Source organism: Rousettus aegyptiacus, unplaced genomic scaffold (assembly GCF_014176215.1).
Source record: "Rousettus aegyptiacus isolate mRouAeg1 unplaced genomic scaffold, mRouAeg1.p scaffold_m13_p_5, whole genome shotgun sequence".
NCBI lineage: Eukaryota > Metazoa > Chordata > Mammalia > Chiroptera > Pteropodidae > Rousettus > Rousettus aegyptiacus.
The window spans coordinates 85,655,214-85,670,284 of record NW_023416308.1 but is presented as its reverse complement, the minus strand read 5'-3'; the positions used below and the strand labels follow the sequence as shown (position 1 = coordinate 85,670,284).

The window sequence follows — 15,071 nt, the reverse complement described above, 5'->3', positions numbered from 1 at the left end:
TATATCATCCTATTGATCAACATAGTAAGATTTTTCATTTATTCTGATCTCCTATAATGCATCTTAAATAGAGTCTAAACATTTTCTCTAGAAAAATCTTATGTATCCTTTGCAGCTATTGTGAAAGATGTCTAAATTTTTGTTACATTTTCTACTTGGTTGTTTTGAGTGTGGAGAAACATTGTTCATTTTTATAATTTTATATTATACCCAACAACCCTCCTGGACTCTCTTATTAATTCTAATAATTTGTCTTTCGATTACACTTGCTTTTCTATTTGGGTGATCATATCATCTCAAATAATGATACTTTTATTTCTTTTCTCCCTCTTATTACACATATTTTCTTCATTTCTAATAGTGTAATCTAGTACCTCTAATACTATGTTAATAAGTGATGATATTGGGTTTCTTTATCATATTCTTGACCTTAACAGGAGGGCATCTGTAATTTCTCAACAAAAGAATGGTCTTTAACATTTGATGACATTCCTTTCTATAACTAATTTTCTAAAAGATTTTTTTTGAAATTATAAAAGAGCATTAAACTTTATAATATGCTGTTTCTTCAAAAATACATAATTTCCACTTTTAGTCTGTTAATGTGATATTTTTGTATGCCTGGAATAAAATCTACTTGGTATTGATATGATTTTACTTTTTACAATAGCGAAATTTGTCTATAGCCTTGCTACCCTGAACAAGCCCGATCTTGTCTGATCTCGGAAGCTAAGCAGGGTCGGACCTGGATGGAAGACCACCTAGGAAGACCAGGTGCTGTAGGTGTAAAAAATAAAAAATAAGGGATTGTAAGCTGACAAGGTCCTTACAATCTGTGAGGTCAACCAAGGGTTGCCTTGCCTAAAAAATATATACATATACGTACTATATATAATATATATAGTAGATATATATTAACAAAATTTATTGTATATACAGAAGTATGTATAAAACATATATGTAGATTTAAAAAAAATAAAATAAATACCCATTACTCACTACTTAGATTATAAAACAGAATATTGCCAGTACCTTAGTAATTCCTTATAAGTCCTTTCTTAATCATATCCTTCTTCATCATCACCTTTTTATTTTTATATTTATCATTATTCCCTTGCTTTTTTTAAATAGAAAAATCAAGATCCCTTGATTAGATGGATAGTCTACTATTATTCTTCCAAATGTATGCTGTTGCATAACATGAGCTCTGTCTTTCCAGCCCGTGGTATACATTTTCTCATCATCCACTATGGCTAACTGAGTCCCTGCTCCATATTTTTAGGTTTTTGCTAGTCAGCACTTCATTTAAAGGTACTCATTTCTGAATTGGGGTGAGCAAATGGCTAAAACAAATAGATCCCAAATGTATAACCACCTAAATTAAAAAGAAGCTTATTTCTTGTTCATTCAACAGTACTGGGCAGGTTAACAGGTCAACAGCGTGGCCAGGGACTCAATTTCTACCATGGTAACCCTAGGGCTGTCTCTATTCCAGTTAGATTTGCCATGTGGGAAGTGTTTACCAGCCAGGCCTGGAATAGGTGACACAGTCTCTACACATTTCTCTGACTATAATACAGTTATGTAATCATGCCTAATATTGTAAAGTGGGGTGGGACATCTGGCAAATGTAGTCTCTGGCTGGGTAGACTCTTCCTAGTGACAACTCTGTTCTAGAAAAGCACAGGTTTTTGGTGGCAAGCTAGACATCTCTGCCACAATTCCTAAACACAATCAAATAAACAAATATTTGATGTACATAGCTTGTAGTTATATTAATTGTATAGTATTTAATTGTATAAGTATACTTTAGTTTATTTATGCCTTTATTTTTAATGGATATCTGGGTTGTTTTCAGTTTTGGGCTATTACTAAAGATGAACATTCTTTTACATGTCTCTTAAACATGTAAGAGTTTCCGTAGGATGTGTACATAGGTAGGAATAGAACTGCATGTTCAACTTTGGTAGGAGATGACAATCTATTTTCCGAAGTGCTTTTAACAATTTATATCTCGTTTTCTGAGAAATGTATGAAAGTTCTTCTTGCTCCACATTCTTGCCAATACCAAGTATTGTGAGACTTTGAAAATTTTGACATCTGATGGGCATCTCATTGTTTTTCTTTGCTCTCATTCCCCAGATTAGCATATTTTCATATATTTATTTTCCATTTAGGTTTTTTTTTCTTCTGTGAAGTGCCTATTCAGTGCTCTTTTCCATTTCATTTTTGGGCTGTTTGTCTTTTGATATCAATTTATAAGCACCTTTTATTCTGAATACCACACTTTTGTCAATCAACTATATTGCCTACTTTGTGGCTTGCCTTTTCACTTTCTTAATAGTGTTTTTTGATGAATGAGAATTTTTAATTTTAATGTAGTCAAGGTGCTCATCTTTTATAATTAGTGCTTTAGTGTCCTATTAAAGAAGTCATTAGTTACCCTGAGAAAATAGAGATATTCTTTTATATTGTCTTCCCAGAACCTTATTATTTTGCCTTTTACATTTAGATATATAACCGAACTAGAACTGATTTTTGTCTAAGAGTAAGGTAGAGGTCATTTAATTTTTTTTCATATGGGCATCCAATTGTTTCAATTTATTGTTTTATTATTTACCAAAAACACTATGCTGCCTATACTTTTCTGCAATGCTACCTTCCTTGTAAATCAAGAGTCAGCATGTTTGATACTATTTCTGCAGTCTCTATGCTATTTCATTGACCCGTTTGTCTTTTCTTATGCTAATACTACACGGCCTTAAATCTATAGTTTATATTAGGTCTTGTTATCTGGTGAAACAATTCATCACATATTGTTCTCCCTTTTCACAAATGTTTAGGCAATTCCTTACTCTTTCTACTTCAATATTTTAATTTTAGACCTAGTTCTCTAAATTGTCCTATTCCTCACACACATCCACACCTATACACATGCAAAATCAATTGGTATTGCTTTGATCCTACAGATGAATTTTCAGAGAATTGATATCTTTATAATATTGAGTCTTCAGTTATGAGAGTCTTCTTTAATTTTTCCATGTGTTTATAAAATTTTTATGTTGCATATTAAATTTAGAATTGGGGGATTTTACTTGCACATTTTCAATTTTCAGTTGTTTTCATAGCACTGTCACCTCACATAGTTGACATTTTCTTCTTATTTTGTAGTGAGAACAGTTATGATCTATCCTCTAAGCAAATTTCAAGTATTATAAATGATAGTTGCCATACTATACATTAGATCACCTTGCATAACTGAAACTTTGTGTCCTTTGACTAACATCTCCCTATTTCTCCCTTCCCATAGCCCCTGGCTATCACCATTTTACTCTCTGCTTCTATGAGTTTGACTATTTTATATTCCATATATAAGCGAAATCATGCAGTATTTGTCTTTATGTGTCTGGCTTATTTTATTGAACATAACGTCCTCCAGGTTCATCCATGTTGTCACATGGTGAGTTCTTTCTTTTTGAAGGCTGTATAATAGTCCATTACATATACTATGTATTCTACATACATATAATATGTACATATGATATATATTTACACACACACACACACACACACACACACCTCAAAGATATTGTGGGTTGGATTCCAGACAACTGCAGTAAAGCAAGTTGTAATCTTTGCTGGTAGAGGGTCTTGCCTTTAAATATATAAAAAAATGCAACATCTGTGAAGCATAATAAAGTGCAATAAAATGAGGTATTCTTGTGTGTGTGTGTGTGTGTGCATTGCATGCATACGTACATGTGTATACGTATATATTTTCTTTATTCATCTGTCAATGGATATTTAGGTTGTTTCCATATCTTGGCTATTATGAATAATGCTGCACTGAACATTGGCATGAAGATATGTCTTCAAGATCCTGATTTCATTTCTTTTGGCTATGTACTCAAAAGTGGGATTCCTGGATCATACAGTAGCTCTATTTTAAATTTTTCGAGGACCCTCCATACTGTTTTCCATAGTGGCTGTACCAATTTTCATTCCTACCAACAATGTACAGAGGTTCTCCTTTATTCATATCTTTGCCAATACTTGTTACCTTTTGTCTTTTTGATAATAGCTATTCTAACAGGTGTGAAGTGATATCTCATTGTTTTGTTTTGCTATTAAGTTGTATGAGTTTCAAAAAATTTTTTAAACAATCTAAAATGGGCGATTATAAAAAATGGGATCTAAAAGATTGAGATATGCAATCCAATAGGATTAATGTCTTTTTGCTTTTTATAGCTTCACCAAGGTAAAACTTACATAACATTTGCCTATTGTATGAGAATCCCATTTAAGAAGACTACCAACACAATGGAAAGTTTTCTTGAACTCATTTTCAGTCAATCCTTGCCTCCCACTCCTAACCCCAGATGACCATGAATCAGCTTTCTATCTCTATAAATTTGTCTTTTCTGGTCATTTTATCTAATGGAATTATATGTAGTCTTTTGCATCTGGATTATTTTTGTTTGGCATACTGTTTTTGAGATGTATCTGTGTTGCAGCACATAACAGTATGCTATTCCTTTTCATTGCTGAAGAGTACTTCATTGTATAATATACTGTGTTCTATTTATCTACTCATCAATTGATTATTTCTAATCATTGGCTACTAGAGATAACTCTGTTATTAACATTTATATACAGTTTTTGTGTAGACACATGTTTTCATTTCATTGGAGTAAATTCCTAAGAGTTAGATATCTGGATAGTATGGTAAATTTATATTTAACTTAAAAAAACACTACCAAGATGTTTTCCAAAATGGCTGTAATATTTTATGCTCACACCAGTAATGCATGAGGGTTCCAGTTTCTCCCTATCTTCATCTACATTTGTGATTGTCTGATTTTTTATTACAGACATACCTCATTTTATTGTCTTTGCTTTATTTCACTTCACAAATGTTATGTCTTTTACAAACTGAGGGCAAGAACTTCCTCCAGCAAAAAGGTGGCTCCCTTTATTGCAATTACTGCGATGGTCTGCAGTATCTCCAAGGTATGCCTGTATAACCATTCTAGTAGGTACGTGGAGGTATCTCACTGCGGTTTTAATTTAATTTACTTAATGACTAATGACATTGAGCACCTTTTCTTGTGCTTATTAGTCATTCATAACTTTCATAGAACTGTCTATGCAAGGCTTATACCATTTTTAAATTGGGTTTTTAGTCTTATTTATTATTGTTGTAAGAGTTCTTTATATATTATGGATAATACGTCCTTTATTCTGATTTGCAAACATTTTCTCTCAGTCTTTGAGTTATCTTTTTATTCTCTTAATGCTATCTTTTGAAGCTCAAAAACTTTTAATTAAAAAAAGCCCAATTTATCAATTTTTTTTTCTTATAAGTTATGACATATGCTTTTGATGTCATGTCTGGAAAATAACCCAAAAGTTATGAAGATTTTCTCCTTTAATTTCTTTTACTCAATTTATAGTTTGTTTTTATATTTAGGCCTATAGTCTTTTTAAGGTTACATTTTTTGTGTGTATGATGTGAGGTAAGAATCTAAGAGGTTTTTTTGTTTGTTTTGCATATGAATGTGCCAGGCACTATTTTTTTTTAAAGACTATCCTTTCCTCATTGAACTATCTTGGCACACGTGCTGAAAATCAATTGACCATAATGTAAGGCTTTATTTCTGGACTTTCAGTTCTACTCCATTGATTTTTATGCTTAGCTCTATGCCAATCCCACATCACCTTGATTTTTGTAGCATTGTAGTTAAGTTTCGAAATTTCGAAATACAAGTTTTTCAATATTTTTTTTCATAATTCTTTTGGCTGTTCTAGAACTTTTGCATTTATATTTAAAATTTTGATTTTCTTGTTTTTGTTCATTTGTTTTTTAAATAATAACAGAATGAAATGAACCATGGCCCCTCAAAGCAAAGTAAAATAGTTTGAGTGGATTCTGATATGGAACAATGTCTCCCTATTTCATCTGAAATCTTTTGCTGATATTATTCCTTCAATGTTTCCTGAAAAATTCCTAGAACTTGGGCTAGAACTTGTGAATTAACCTAAGCAGAAGAACTAATTGGCCCATAGCAGGGTTAGAACTACTTTTTTTAAATTAAGTGTTGGGCTCATTTGTAGGAAGAGTACGGTGAGCCAAATGAAACTACAGTGTACATAAATATGGGTAATAATATGAAAATGTGTCTAAAGGGAGATTGGTGAGAACTATGTATAGAATACCAGAGACTTTTAAAGAAAATGATGGCTTTGATTTCAATACAGGAAATAATTCCTGTTCGATAGACCTCACTGACCCTTACTTGGACTATAACATTACCTTTCTTGATCTTAGCCTGCAGAAGAAAAATTTAATAATAAATCAAGATTGGTGAGGTTTTTGTTCTTTTGTTACCTGAGAATTTTTTTTTTGAAATTTCTCCATGAGATTACCTATAGTACAAAATTCCTGTTTAGATTGCTCCTCTTAGAAATTCTCAAAAATTATTGGCAATTTCCAATTTAGCAGAATGTTGGCAATAATAATAATAACTTGGTATACTGTGACAATAGCCTATGTTTCCTTTAGGTCCTTGATACCTAAGTGTCCTTAGGTATACCTAAATTCATGTTCAACTGCTCATCTTAGCATAAACGTTGGTTGGGAAACATTTTGGTTATCACACGTGGGATCCTGAGAGTTTTTTCTCCTCTGCACCAAACACAGATGAAAAGTTTTCACCAAAGTTCTTGCCTCAAAATGTTTTCATACCAAATTACTCAAAGTCCTCTTCCTCTTTGCTTCATCTGCTTGCAAAGCTCCTCCCACTCTCCTAAAAAAAACGGGGAATTCTTACTCATCCTTCAAGATTCAGCTCAGATGTCACTCCCTGGTAGAGGCTTCCTAAACTTGATGGGCGGAGCAGGTCATTCCCTTTCTGTTTCCACAGCTAACCGCGGGGGAACTCGGCTTTTACCACGGTATATGGGATTATCTGTTTTGGGGTGGGTCTCGCTCCCCGGGTGTGAGCTTCGAGGGCGGAGATCGCGTCTTTTATCTTTTCGCATTTGTATAGTTCAGCATTTGGTACAGGGCAGGGTCAGTAAAGGTGTACGACAAACTATTCCTTGACGACTTTCTTCCCACAAATGATACTCCATCCGGTTTACTCTCGACGTTCGGCAGACGTCCCAACTGCAAGAGTTTCAGCTGGCACACAGTTCCCGCCAACCCAGCGTTTAAAAACAAACAGCTGTGGACGTTAGGGAATAGAAGGTGGCTCTAACAACGACCGCCATCCATGATCTGGGTCGATTAATACCCTGCAGCTGAACTGGTAAAGGCGATTTTCCAGTTTGCTCAATTAAGGGAAACGCTTTTCCTGAGCAAACTCAGAGTCTCAGGTATTTCTCCAACTCTGGATTGGAGACGCTGTCCGCTTTTTTATAACGGTGCTAGGAAGTAGAAGGAAGACGTGGGGTTCATATGTTTTGGGGGTATAACTGTTCGCAGCCACTCAGCCTTGAGATTCGCTGTTGATCGCCAGCTGAGGTATATGAGGACTAACTTCCACTCTGCGGTGCCAGCTCTCAGGCTAAACGCCCACCTCAAGCCGCCCCTGGTTCAACTACCCTCACACTCCGCACCCCGCCCACTCCTGGGAGGTGAGCTATCATTCTCGCGAGAACATAGGTAGCCTCGTCTCTTCGGACTGCGGACTCTCGCGAGAAGAGGCTTAGGAGCCGGCCTGTAACCTGCGGGGCGGCTCTGGTAGCCGCGGCCGCTTGAGTGGCTGCCACTACAGACACCTCTGGAGGGATCTCGTTGAGGAGGAAGCGGAGGTGTCGCTGGCCTCGGCTTTTGCCTAGGCCCTCAGTGGACACTCAAGGGGGACTACAGGTTCGAGGGTGAGTGGACGGAGCTGGGGAACTCGGTGGGGGCGGCACCGGCGGCTGGGCTTGGCGGGGGCGAAGGAAGAAGGGGGAGGAGGGCGAATCCGGGCTTGAGAGCTGGGCGGCTGTGGCAGTGGTCTGGGCGTCTTCCCCTGCAAGGGGACTGTGTGGGTGGGGTTCTGGGCTCCAGCTATCAGCAGTCAAAGTCGGAGAGGCAGGGGTGGAATTGGGTTCGAGGGTGCTGTTTTTGCGTTGGGAGTCCCGAGGCCTTTCCCCAGGGGTGAAGGCGATACCCTAATCCCTCCTTCCCAGGGCAGAGTAGCCCCGTGCCCCGCCCCTTTTCTGTCCTCCCTGTGCTAACGCAGCGACATCCTGAGGAGGGCGCATCACAATAGAGGATAAGGTGGCAGGTAGTCTCCGTTTAGGCGAAGAGGAGACCCCAATAATGCGTTGCGTGTGGTTTTCTGCTATAACATAGCATAGTATGGTAAAGCTTTGTTTTCTCAAAACTTGCATAGGAAGGCTTATTTTTTCTTTTTCAGTTGCACGTTTCCTAACACCCTTTTTCCTGGAAAATGGGGTGCGGGAAGGTGAGGCATCACTTTGTTATTAATGTGGGGGCAGTGTGACCATCCCCTGTCTTCAGAGAATTCGTTCTCCTCAGTATTTTGAGTCCATGATGAAAAGACACCAATCCAGACGTGCTATAGAGCCTCACCTGTTTGTCACTTTGTGTACTTAGCATATAAAATTATTTAAATTTTTTATCTTTAGGGGTCTTGATGCTTTTTATTTAAATTAACAATCAGTGAAGCAGCATGATATATTGACTTTATTTGGACTATTGGGCACACCCTCCCTCTTCCCCAACTACACAGATCTGATTAAAAATCAGAGAGATTAGTGATACGTTTTGAATGAAATAGAATGTAGAAATTGGAATATTTTTAGAAATATTTGTAGAAATAAGGCATACAACCATAGAGCCAAAATTTATTTTTGTAATGGAGAGCCCATCCAGGATTGAAGTCCAAGTATTGAAATTGGGGACCGCAATTGTCATTCGAATTGAAAGTAGAAAGCAGTATAAAATACTTGGGAAAGGACTTGCTGATAGATTGTTAAAAAAGTGTGTGAGAATTATTTTTGAAGATGTAAATGTGTTGCATAAATTTTCCTAACATTTTTCAGTTTTATGACCTAACTGCTATTGTTATACATAAAAAGAAAGTGGGAAGGGAGGTTCTGAAGCGTGGAGTGTGGTGAAAAGATCCATGGAGCAATGTATTGTGCAATCAGGAAAGCTTTGAGTGTCTCAAAAATGTTTTTGAGTTCTTTCACCTTTTTTTCTTCATTCCCCAAAAAGCTTTTGGATGAGCTTTTTACCTTTTGTTGTCACCCTTCTTTTGGTCTGTATTTTCTTCTTTCTCACCCTTCTAAGCCTTGTGATATTCTTTTATTGTTAACTATGAAGTTGCAAACTGCTATAGTCTGTTTTGTGGCTTTTTGCATTTAGGTGACTTGGCGAAGTGTGGAAGTGATCTGGAAATTATTTTGCACCTTTCAAAGGAAGAGTTTATGAATAGCGCACTCACATCCCTTCTGGTACTACTAGGCAGATGAAAATGAGAATGAGTAAAATGCTCTAGAGAATTTATGCCTCACCTAAGAGGGACATCGAGTTCTCAGGTCTACCTGATTAGTTCCCTACATGCATATGGGCCCAGTCTTCAGCTTTCTCAAGAGAACATAGAAAGAAAATCTAGGTTTTTTTTTTTTGCTTGCAGCCACCTGATTCTTAAAGATTGACAATGAATTAAAACAACTAAAAATAACTTCATATGGCCAAACCAAACCCAAACCTGTCAGTAGTTGTATTCTGCTCTTCAGTTTAGACCTCTTACAGGTGAGAATTAATACATTTTGCAAATGAAAAAAAAAAAAGGATTTAAAGCAAGTATGCTAATTAGTTTGGAATTTCAAACCTAGGAGGATATGGGAAAAATGTCAAGTCTAATTGAAAGCAGTAGATAAGTTTAATAGCCAATTTTAATAGCCTTTAAATTCAGTAGGGCAAATTGAACTGGTACTTATTAACATTTTAACTGGAAATAACTGAAGAAAAAAACCTTTCAGTAGTTATGGCTTAATAAGTCAGGGTTCTGAGCAAAGCTAATTTATAGGTAACTTGTAAGGAAATCAATTTATTGAGAAGTCCTTTATTGTACTTTCAATTAATATGTAAAATTAAATCCAAAAGATTCTCTACAACTCAGCTCTGATTTTGAATGTTTAGTATTTGCTGTACCCTCCCACTTTATCTTTACAGTCATTGAATTTTACTGGAAGCATATTGATTTTATTTCCTGGCTCTTGGAGTTGGGGGAAGGGTCATCGGATGGAAGAAAATTGGATGGAGAGAGTGTGATGTGAAACAGGCATTCATGTGCCTCTTACGTTGTCCATTGAAAGATTGAGTTAACTAGTTTTTCTTGTAAGAAGAATAGGTACATTCATAGATAAAACACAGTACCTTTTACATAGTAAAGCTTAATGAAATTTGCAAAATTGAGCCCTGATGGATTAAACCACATCTACCTGTTAGCATGAAGTGCTTTAATCATATCTAATTCATACTCGTACTGTGGGGAATGGGAGTTTAGTCGTCAGACCTAAGAAAGAAGTGAACCTTGGCATATAGAAGGCAAGGTGTGGGTCTTTGGTGTGGGTAAGAGTGAGAGAGGAGGGTAGGGGAGGGAGAGAATTTTGAAAAGGAGAATAAAATGGTTAAATATCCTTTTGTCTACTGTGCAGTTGTACAGAGAGCCTTTTATGACTTTTATGACTAATGTATCATAACTCATGCAAAGGCTACATAGAATATTGGTTTTTAATCAGGACTGTTTTGGGTGTTTGCAGACCTGATTTTCTTCTTTTCGCCCAGTCTTTTCAGGTCAAGCTAGTCTACTATCTCTTCATCTAATCCTTCTCTGGTATAGGAAGCGAAACAGGAGGAGATGATTTTTGTACAGTGTTTCTGCTTGAAAAATTTTAAGACATTCTGAAATATCTGTTGTATATTTGTGGAGATTATATTCATTGAGGACAAGCCATCATTTTTCTCTTTGCATGTTTCTACCATCACTTGTAAAGTAGGAAGTTCTTATAAGTAATGTTCCTCCTTTCTACCCCCTCAAATGCCTTCACAAGGGATGATTAAGTGAGGCTCGGAGAATTGAGTATGCTTTTGCTCATTGTTCTTCTGGTTCTATTTTTGGAGTTCCCAATTCTTAGGCTATACATCTTCTACTCCGTATGGTTGATTTATCTTAGGCTGGACCCTATGAGGGAGAAACACATGGAACATCTACAGTTCAGAGTAAATTTACTTTACAATTGAAGTTAATAGGAAGCTTTTTTGGTCACTGGTTTCAGCTATATTTTTATTTTCATCTGTGTGAGTCCTTTATTTCTTTGTTGGTTATGAACCCATAGTAAGAGAGGAAGAGATAGTTGTATATGTTCATTAATGGAGGAAGAACTACTTTAAAATTTTTATCCTTTTGGATAGACTCTTTACAAGGGTTCAAGCTAATAATGCTGCATTTCCCCTACTATAGCTTGCTCTGGTTAATTTGGCATCCTTGAAACTGAGACCTACCTTGCTTAACAGGTAGCTATCTAGAACTCAGAGATGGAAGGTAACCAATCAATTCAAAGATGTTCTCTGGGAGAGGATTAAGAGGTTGGTAAATGTTAGTTGTAGGCAGTGGGACTACAATGAGCTGAGTACAGTAGTCCCCCCTTACCTATGGGGGATATGTTCCAAGACCCTCTGGGGATCTGAAACTCTGGGCAGTACTGAACTGTACAATAAACAGACAGACACATGCACACACACACACAGACCAACACAGACAGACATATATTTTCTGTTTGTGTTTTCCACCCACAGTTTAATGCCTTTTCTGCCTTTTAAGTAAACACTTATCATGCACTGTGGCCATAATTTGCAGTGTGAGGTGTGACAGCAAAACTAGCAAGAGTTTCATTTTCCTTTTAAACAACTTCATGGATAAATTGGTTCTTATTATAGATTTTAACAAACTCAGCATACAGTTTATTTCTGTTTCTTTAATAAGTGGAGAATATTCACCTTTTCATTTAAAGAAAGCATTTTTCAACTTCTTTTAGGCATATCTGAATTGCCAGCATCACTACTTTTGCTCTTTGGGGCCATTGTTAAGTAGAGTAAGGTTACTTGAACACAAGCCCTGTGATACTGCTACAGTGCATCTGATAACTGCGAAGGCTTCTGACTGGCTGATGGGCAGGTAATGTTTACAGTGTGGATATACTGGACAGAAGGCTGATTCATGGAGCAGGATGGTGAGAGATTTCATCACGCTGCTCAGAAGGGTGGGCAATTTAAAACTTAGAAATTGTTTATTTCTGTAATTTTTCATTTAATATTTTGGATTGGGGGTTGATCTCAGGTAACTGAAACCATGAAAGCGAAACCGTGGAGACGGGGGCTACTGTATTTGAAATAGAAACTTGAACATAAAAGGGGAAAGATTTTATGTCAAATATGTGATCTTATGTCACAAATTTCTGTAGATTAGTAAGATGGTAAAAGGTATCTGCCAATAAAAGCATCTTTACCCTTAGTAGTTTAAATTTCTCTTTGCAGCTTAAATGAGTGATCTATTAGTATTTTTGGTCACTAACTGAAATTAACATTTAATTTGTTTTGGGGGTGGGTGTCATAATGAATCACTGATTGAAGTACTACTTAATTAGAAACAGAATAAACTTTTCTAAGTTCATTTTAAATTGTAGTCATTTAGATCTGGATTTAAAGCCCACTTTTAGCTTTATAGTATAAAAGTTACTTAAACTCTGAGCCTTTGTTTCCTTACATGAAAAATGGAGATAGTACACAATCATCAGGAATTAAGAATGAAATGAAACTAAAATATATAAAAGTGCTATGTAAATAGTAAAATGAGTATAACTTGTTAGAACTTTGTTCTTTATGCTTAGAAAATATCATCTGGCTTTGAAACACATTCATGAGGTAGATTTACATTTATAGCCAGCTGTCTAGTGTGGAGGGTTCAAATTCAAATTGTAGTATTTACAGCCTTGCCAGTATGACTCTTCCACTGAAAATTACAAAGACTTTTTTCTTTATTCTAGTCACTGTTGAACAAGAGGAAGCTCTTTTTCTTGCTTTTCATATTGGCATCCATTAACTGATACCTGCATTCCATGTAATTTGAATGCCAGGTAGAATAGTAGAGAAAAGGGAAGGGGGAATAAATCGAAGAAAGAGATGGTCTGGCATTTAAAAAATCTGTTGAGATACTGTTACCTACTTCTAAAAAATAAAGCCATCTTATTTTTATTAATTTGGATTATTTCTCTTTAAGATCTTTGTCATTGCTAGTGGCAGATGAGTAGAAAATTATCCTGAATATTCTATTCGTAGACTGCATGAAATGTCATTTTAAAAATAAATTTTAAAGCTCAGATACTTTAGGAAGAATCTCAGATGCAAAATTGTGCAACAAAACGTTTTTATAATTTTTTCATTCATGAATGGTCATACAAATAGTGCTGGGTTATTTTAAAGATAATTGTTTCATTCAGGGCAGTTCGCTTTATACAATTCAGGATTGAATTTGATTTTTCTCACATCTAGAGAGCAAGCAATACAATCTACTTTGTCTTTTTGGCTCTTCATTCGTTAATTTTGAGTTTTCTTAAAGAAGTTCCTGTAAGATGGATAGCTGTGGGACAGTTTCCTTCTCGTTGAATGTTTCAAATTGCCCGATTGGTCTTTTAAAAGAGAATGTCTAGTAATTCGAGAGTAATGGAATTATAAACCCGTAATACAGAAAGTACTTTAAAATCACTAATAGTTTAATTTTTGGAAGAAAAAACTAAACTTACCTGATATTGATAAAAGGTATAGGCTGGTAGTGGGAAAGCTGAGACTGGAATACAGGTCTTCTTCAAGTCTTCTGATTGAATGGTTTATTCTGGTGATCTCCCTAATGGATCGCATGTACCTCTGGGAACATATGAAAAACTTGTTAATTGTGCTGTGTGAAGAAAACAATAGAACTTCCATTTGTATTTATTTTAGTACTCTATTCTGTTTTCATTTTTGTGTGTAATGACTTAAAATTTTTATTTTGGGAAATTAAAAGAAAATTTGAATAATACGACTAGATTTAAAAATTAACACTCCCTCCTTCCTCCCTCTCTCTCTTTCATTTCCCTTGCCCTTCTTCCTCTTACCATAAATGCTTTGACGAACATAGTTCTTAGGATAAAATTTTAAAAGGAAGAGTTTTTTGTCAAAGTGTATTACACCCTCCAAATTTTACAATTTATATTTCCACAAGCTTGAGTAGCCGTTTTCCTTGTACTTTAACCATCACCAGTTATCATTAAACTGACAACCTTTAACAGTTTGATAGGTTAAACACCTCAGAATTGAGTAGTGAGGTTGACTATTTCTTCTTTTCCTCTTTTTTGGTCATTAGTATTCTTTTTCAACCCCTGTGTTTATTGAAATATAATAGACAATTAGCTGCACATGTTTACATTGTACAATTTAATGAGTATTTTTTCAATTATAGTTGGCATACAATAATATACCAGTTTCAGTTGTATAGTATAGTGATTGGAGATCCACATAACTCACAAAGTGATCACCCCACTAAATCTGGTACTTGTCTTCCCTCTTACATATTTATTACATTATTAACCATCTTCCCCATGCTACACTCTACATCTCCGTGTCTATTTTGCAACTATCCGTTTGTACCTCTTAATCCCTTTGCCATTTTCTCTCCTCCCCCTCCTATCTAGTATCCTAAATAGTCTCTGTCTATGAATTTATTTCTGTTTTTGTTGTTATTGATTTTGTTTTTTAGATCCCACATACGTGAAATCATGCAATATATGTCTTCCTCTATCCAGCCTATTTCCTTCAGCGCAATACCGTCTAAGTCCATCAGGGCAGTATCTTTTTCCATTCCCTTCCTTTTAGTATGTGTGTGTCTTTTAATCTGAAGCGAGTCTCTTGTAGGCAGTGCATGTAGGGGTCTCGTTTTCTTAATCCATTCAGCCATGCTGTCTTTTGGTGGGAGCCCTTAATTCTTTTCCATATGAGATGTTGATAGGAATGT

The 15,071-nt window shown here is 35.9% G+C and overlaps 1 protein-coding gene across 2 annotated transcripts in view; it reads left to right on the top strand.

Moving 5' to 3' along the window:
* The first annotated feature begins 7,681 nt into the window (after nt 1–7,681).
* Nucleotides 7,682–15,071, top strand: part of BTBD10 (BTB domain containing 10) — a 65,507-nt gene continuing 58,117 nt past the window's right edge. The window contains exon 1 of one of the 2 annotated variants that reach the window (XM_016128186.2): nt 7,682–7,881. The gene's annotated coding sequence lies outside the window, so the exon portion shown is untranslated. The remainder of the gene's footprint in view (nt 7,882–15,071) is intronic. The other variant, XM_016128188.2, reaches the window with a different exon arrangement.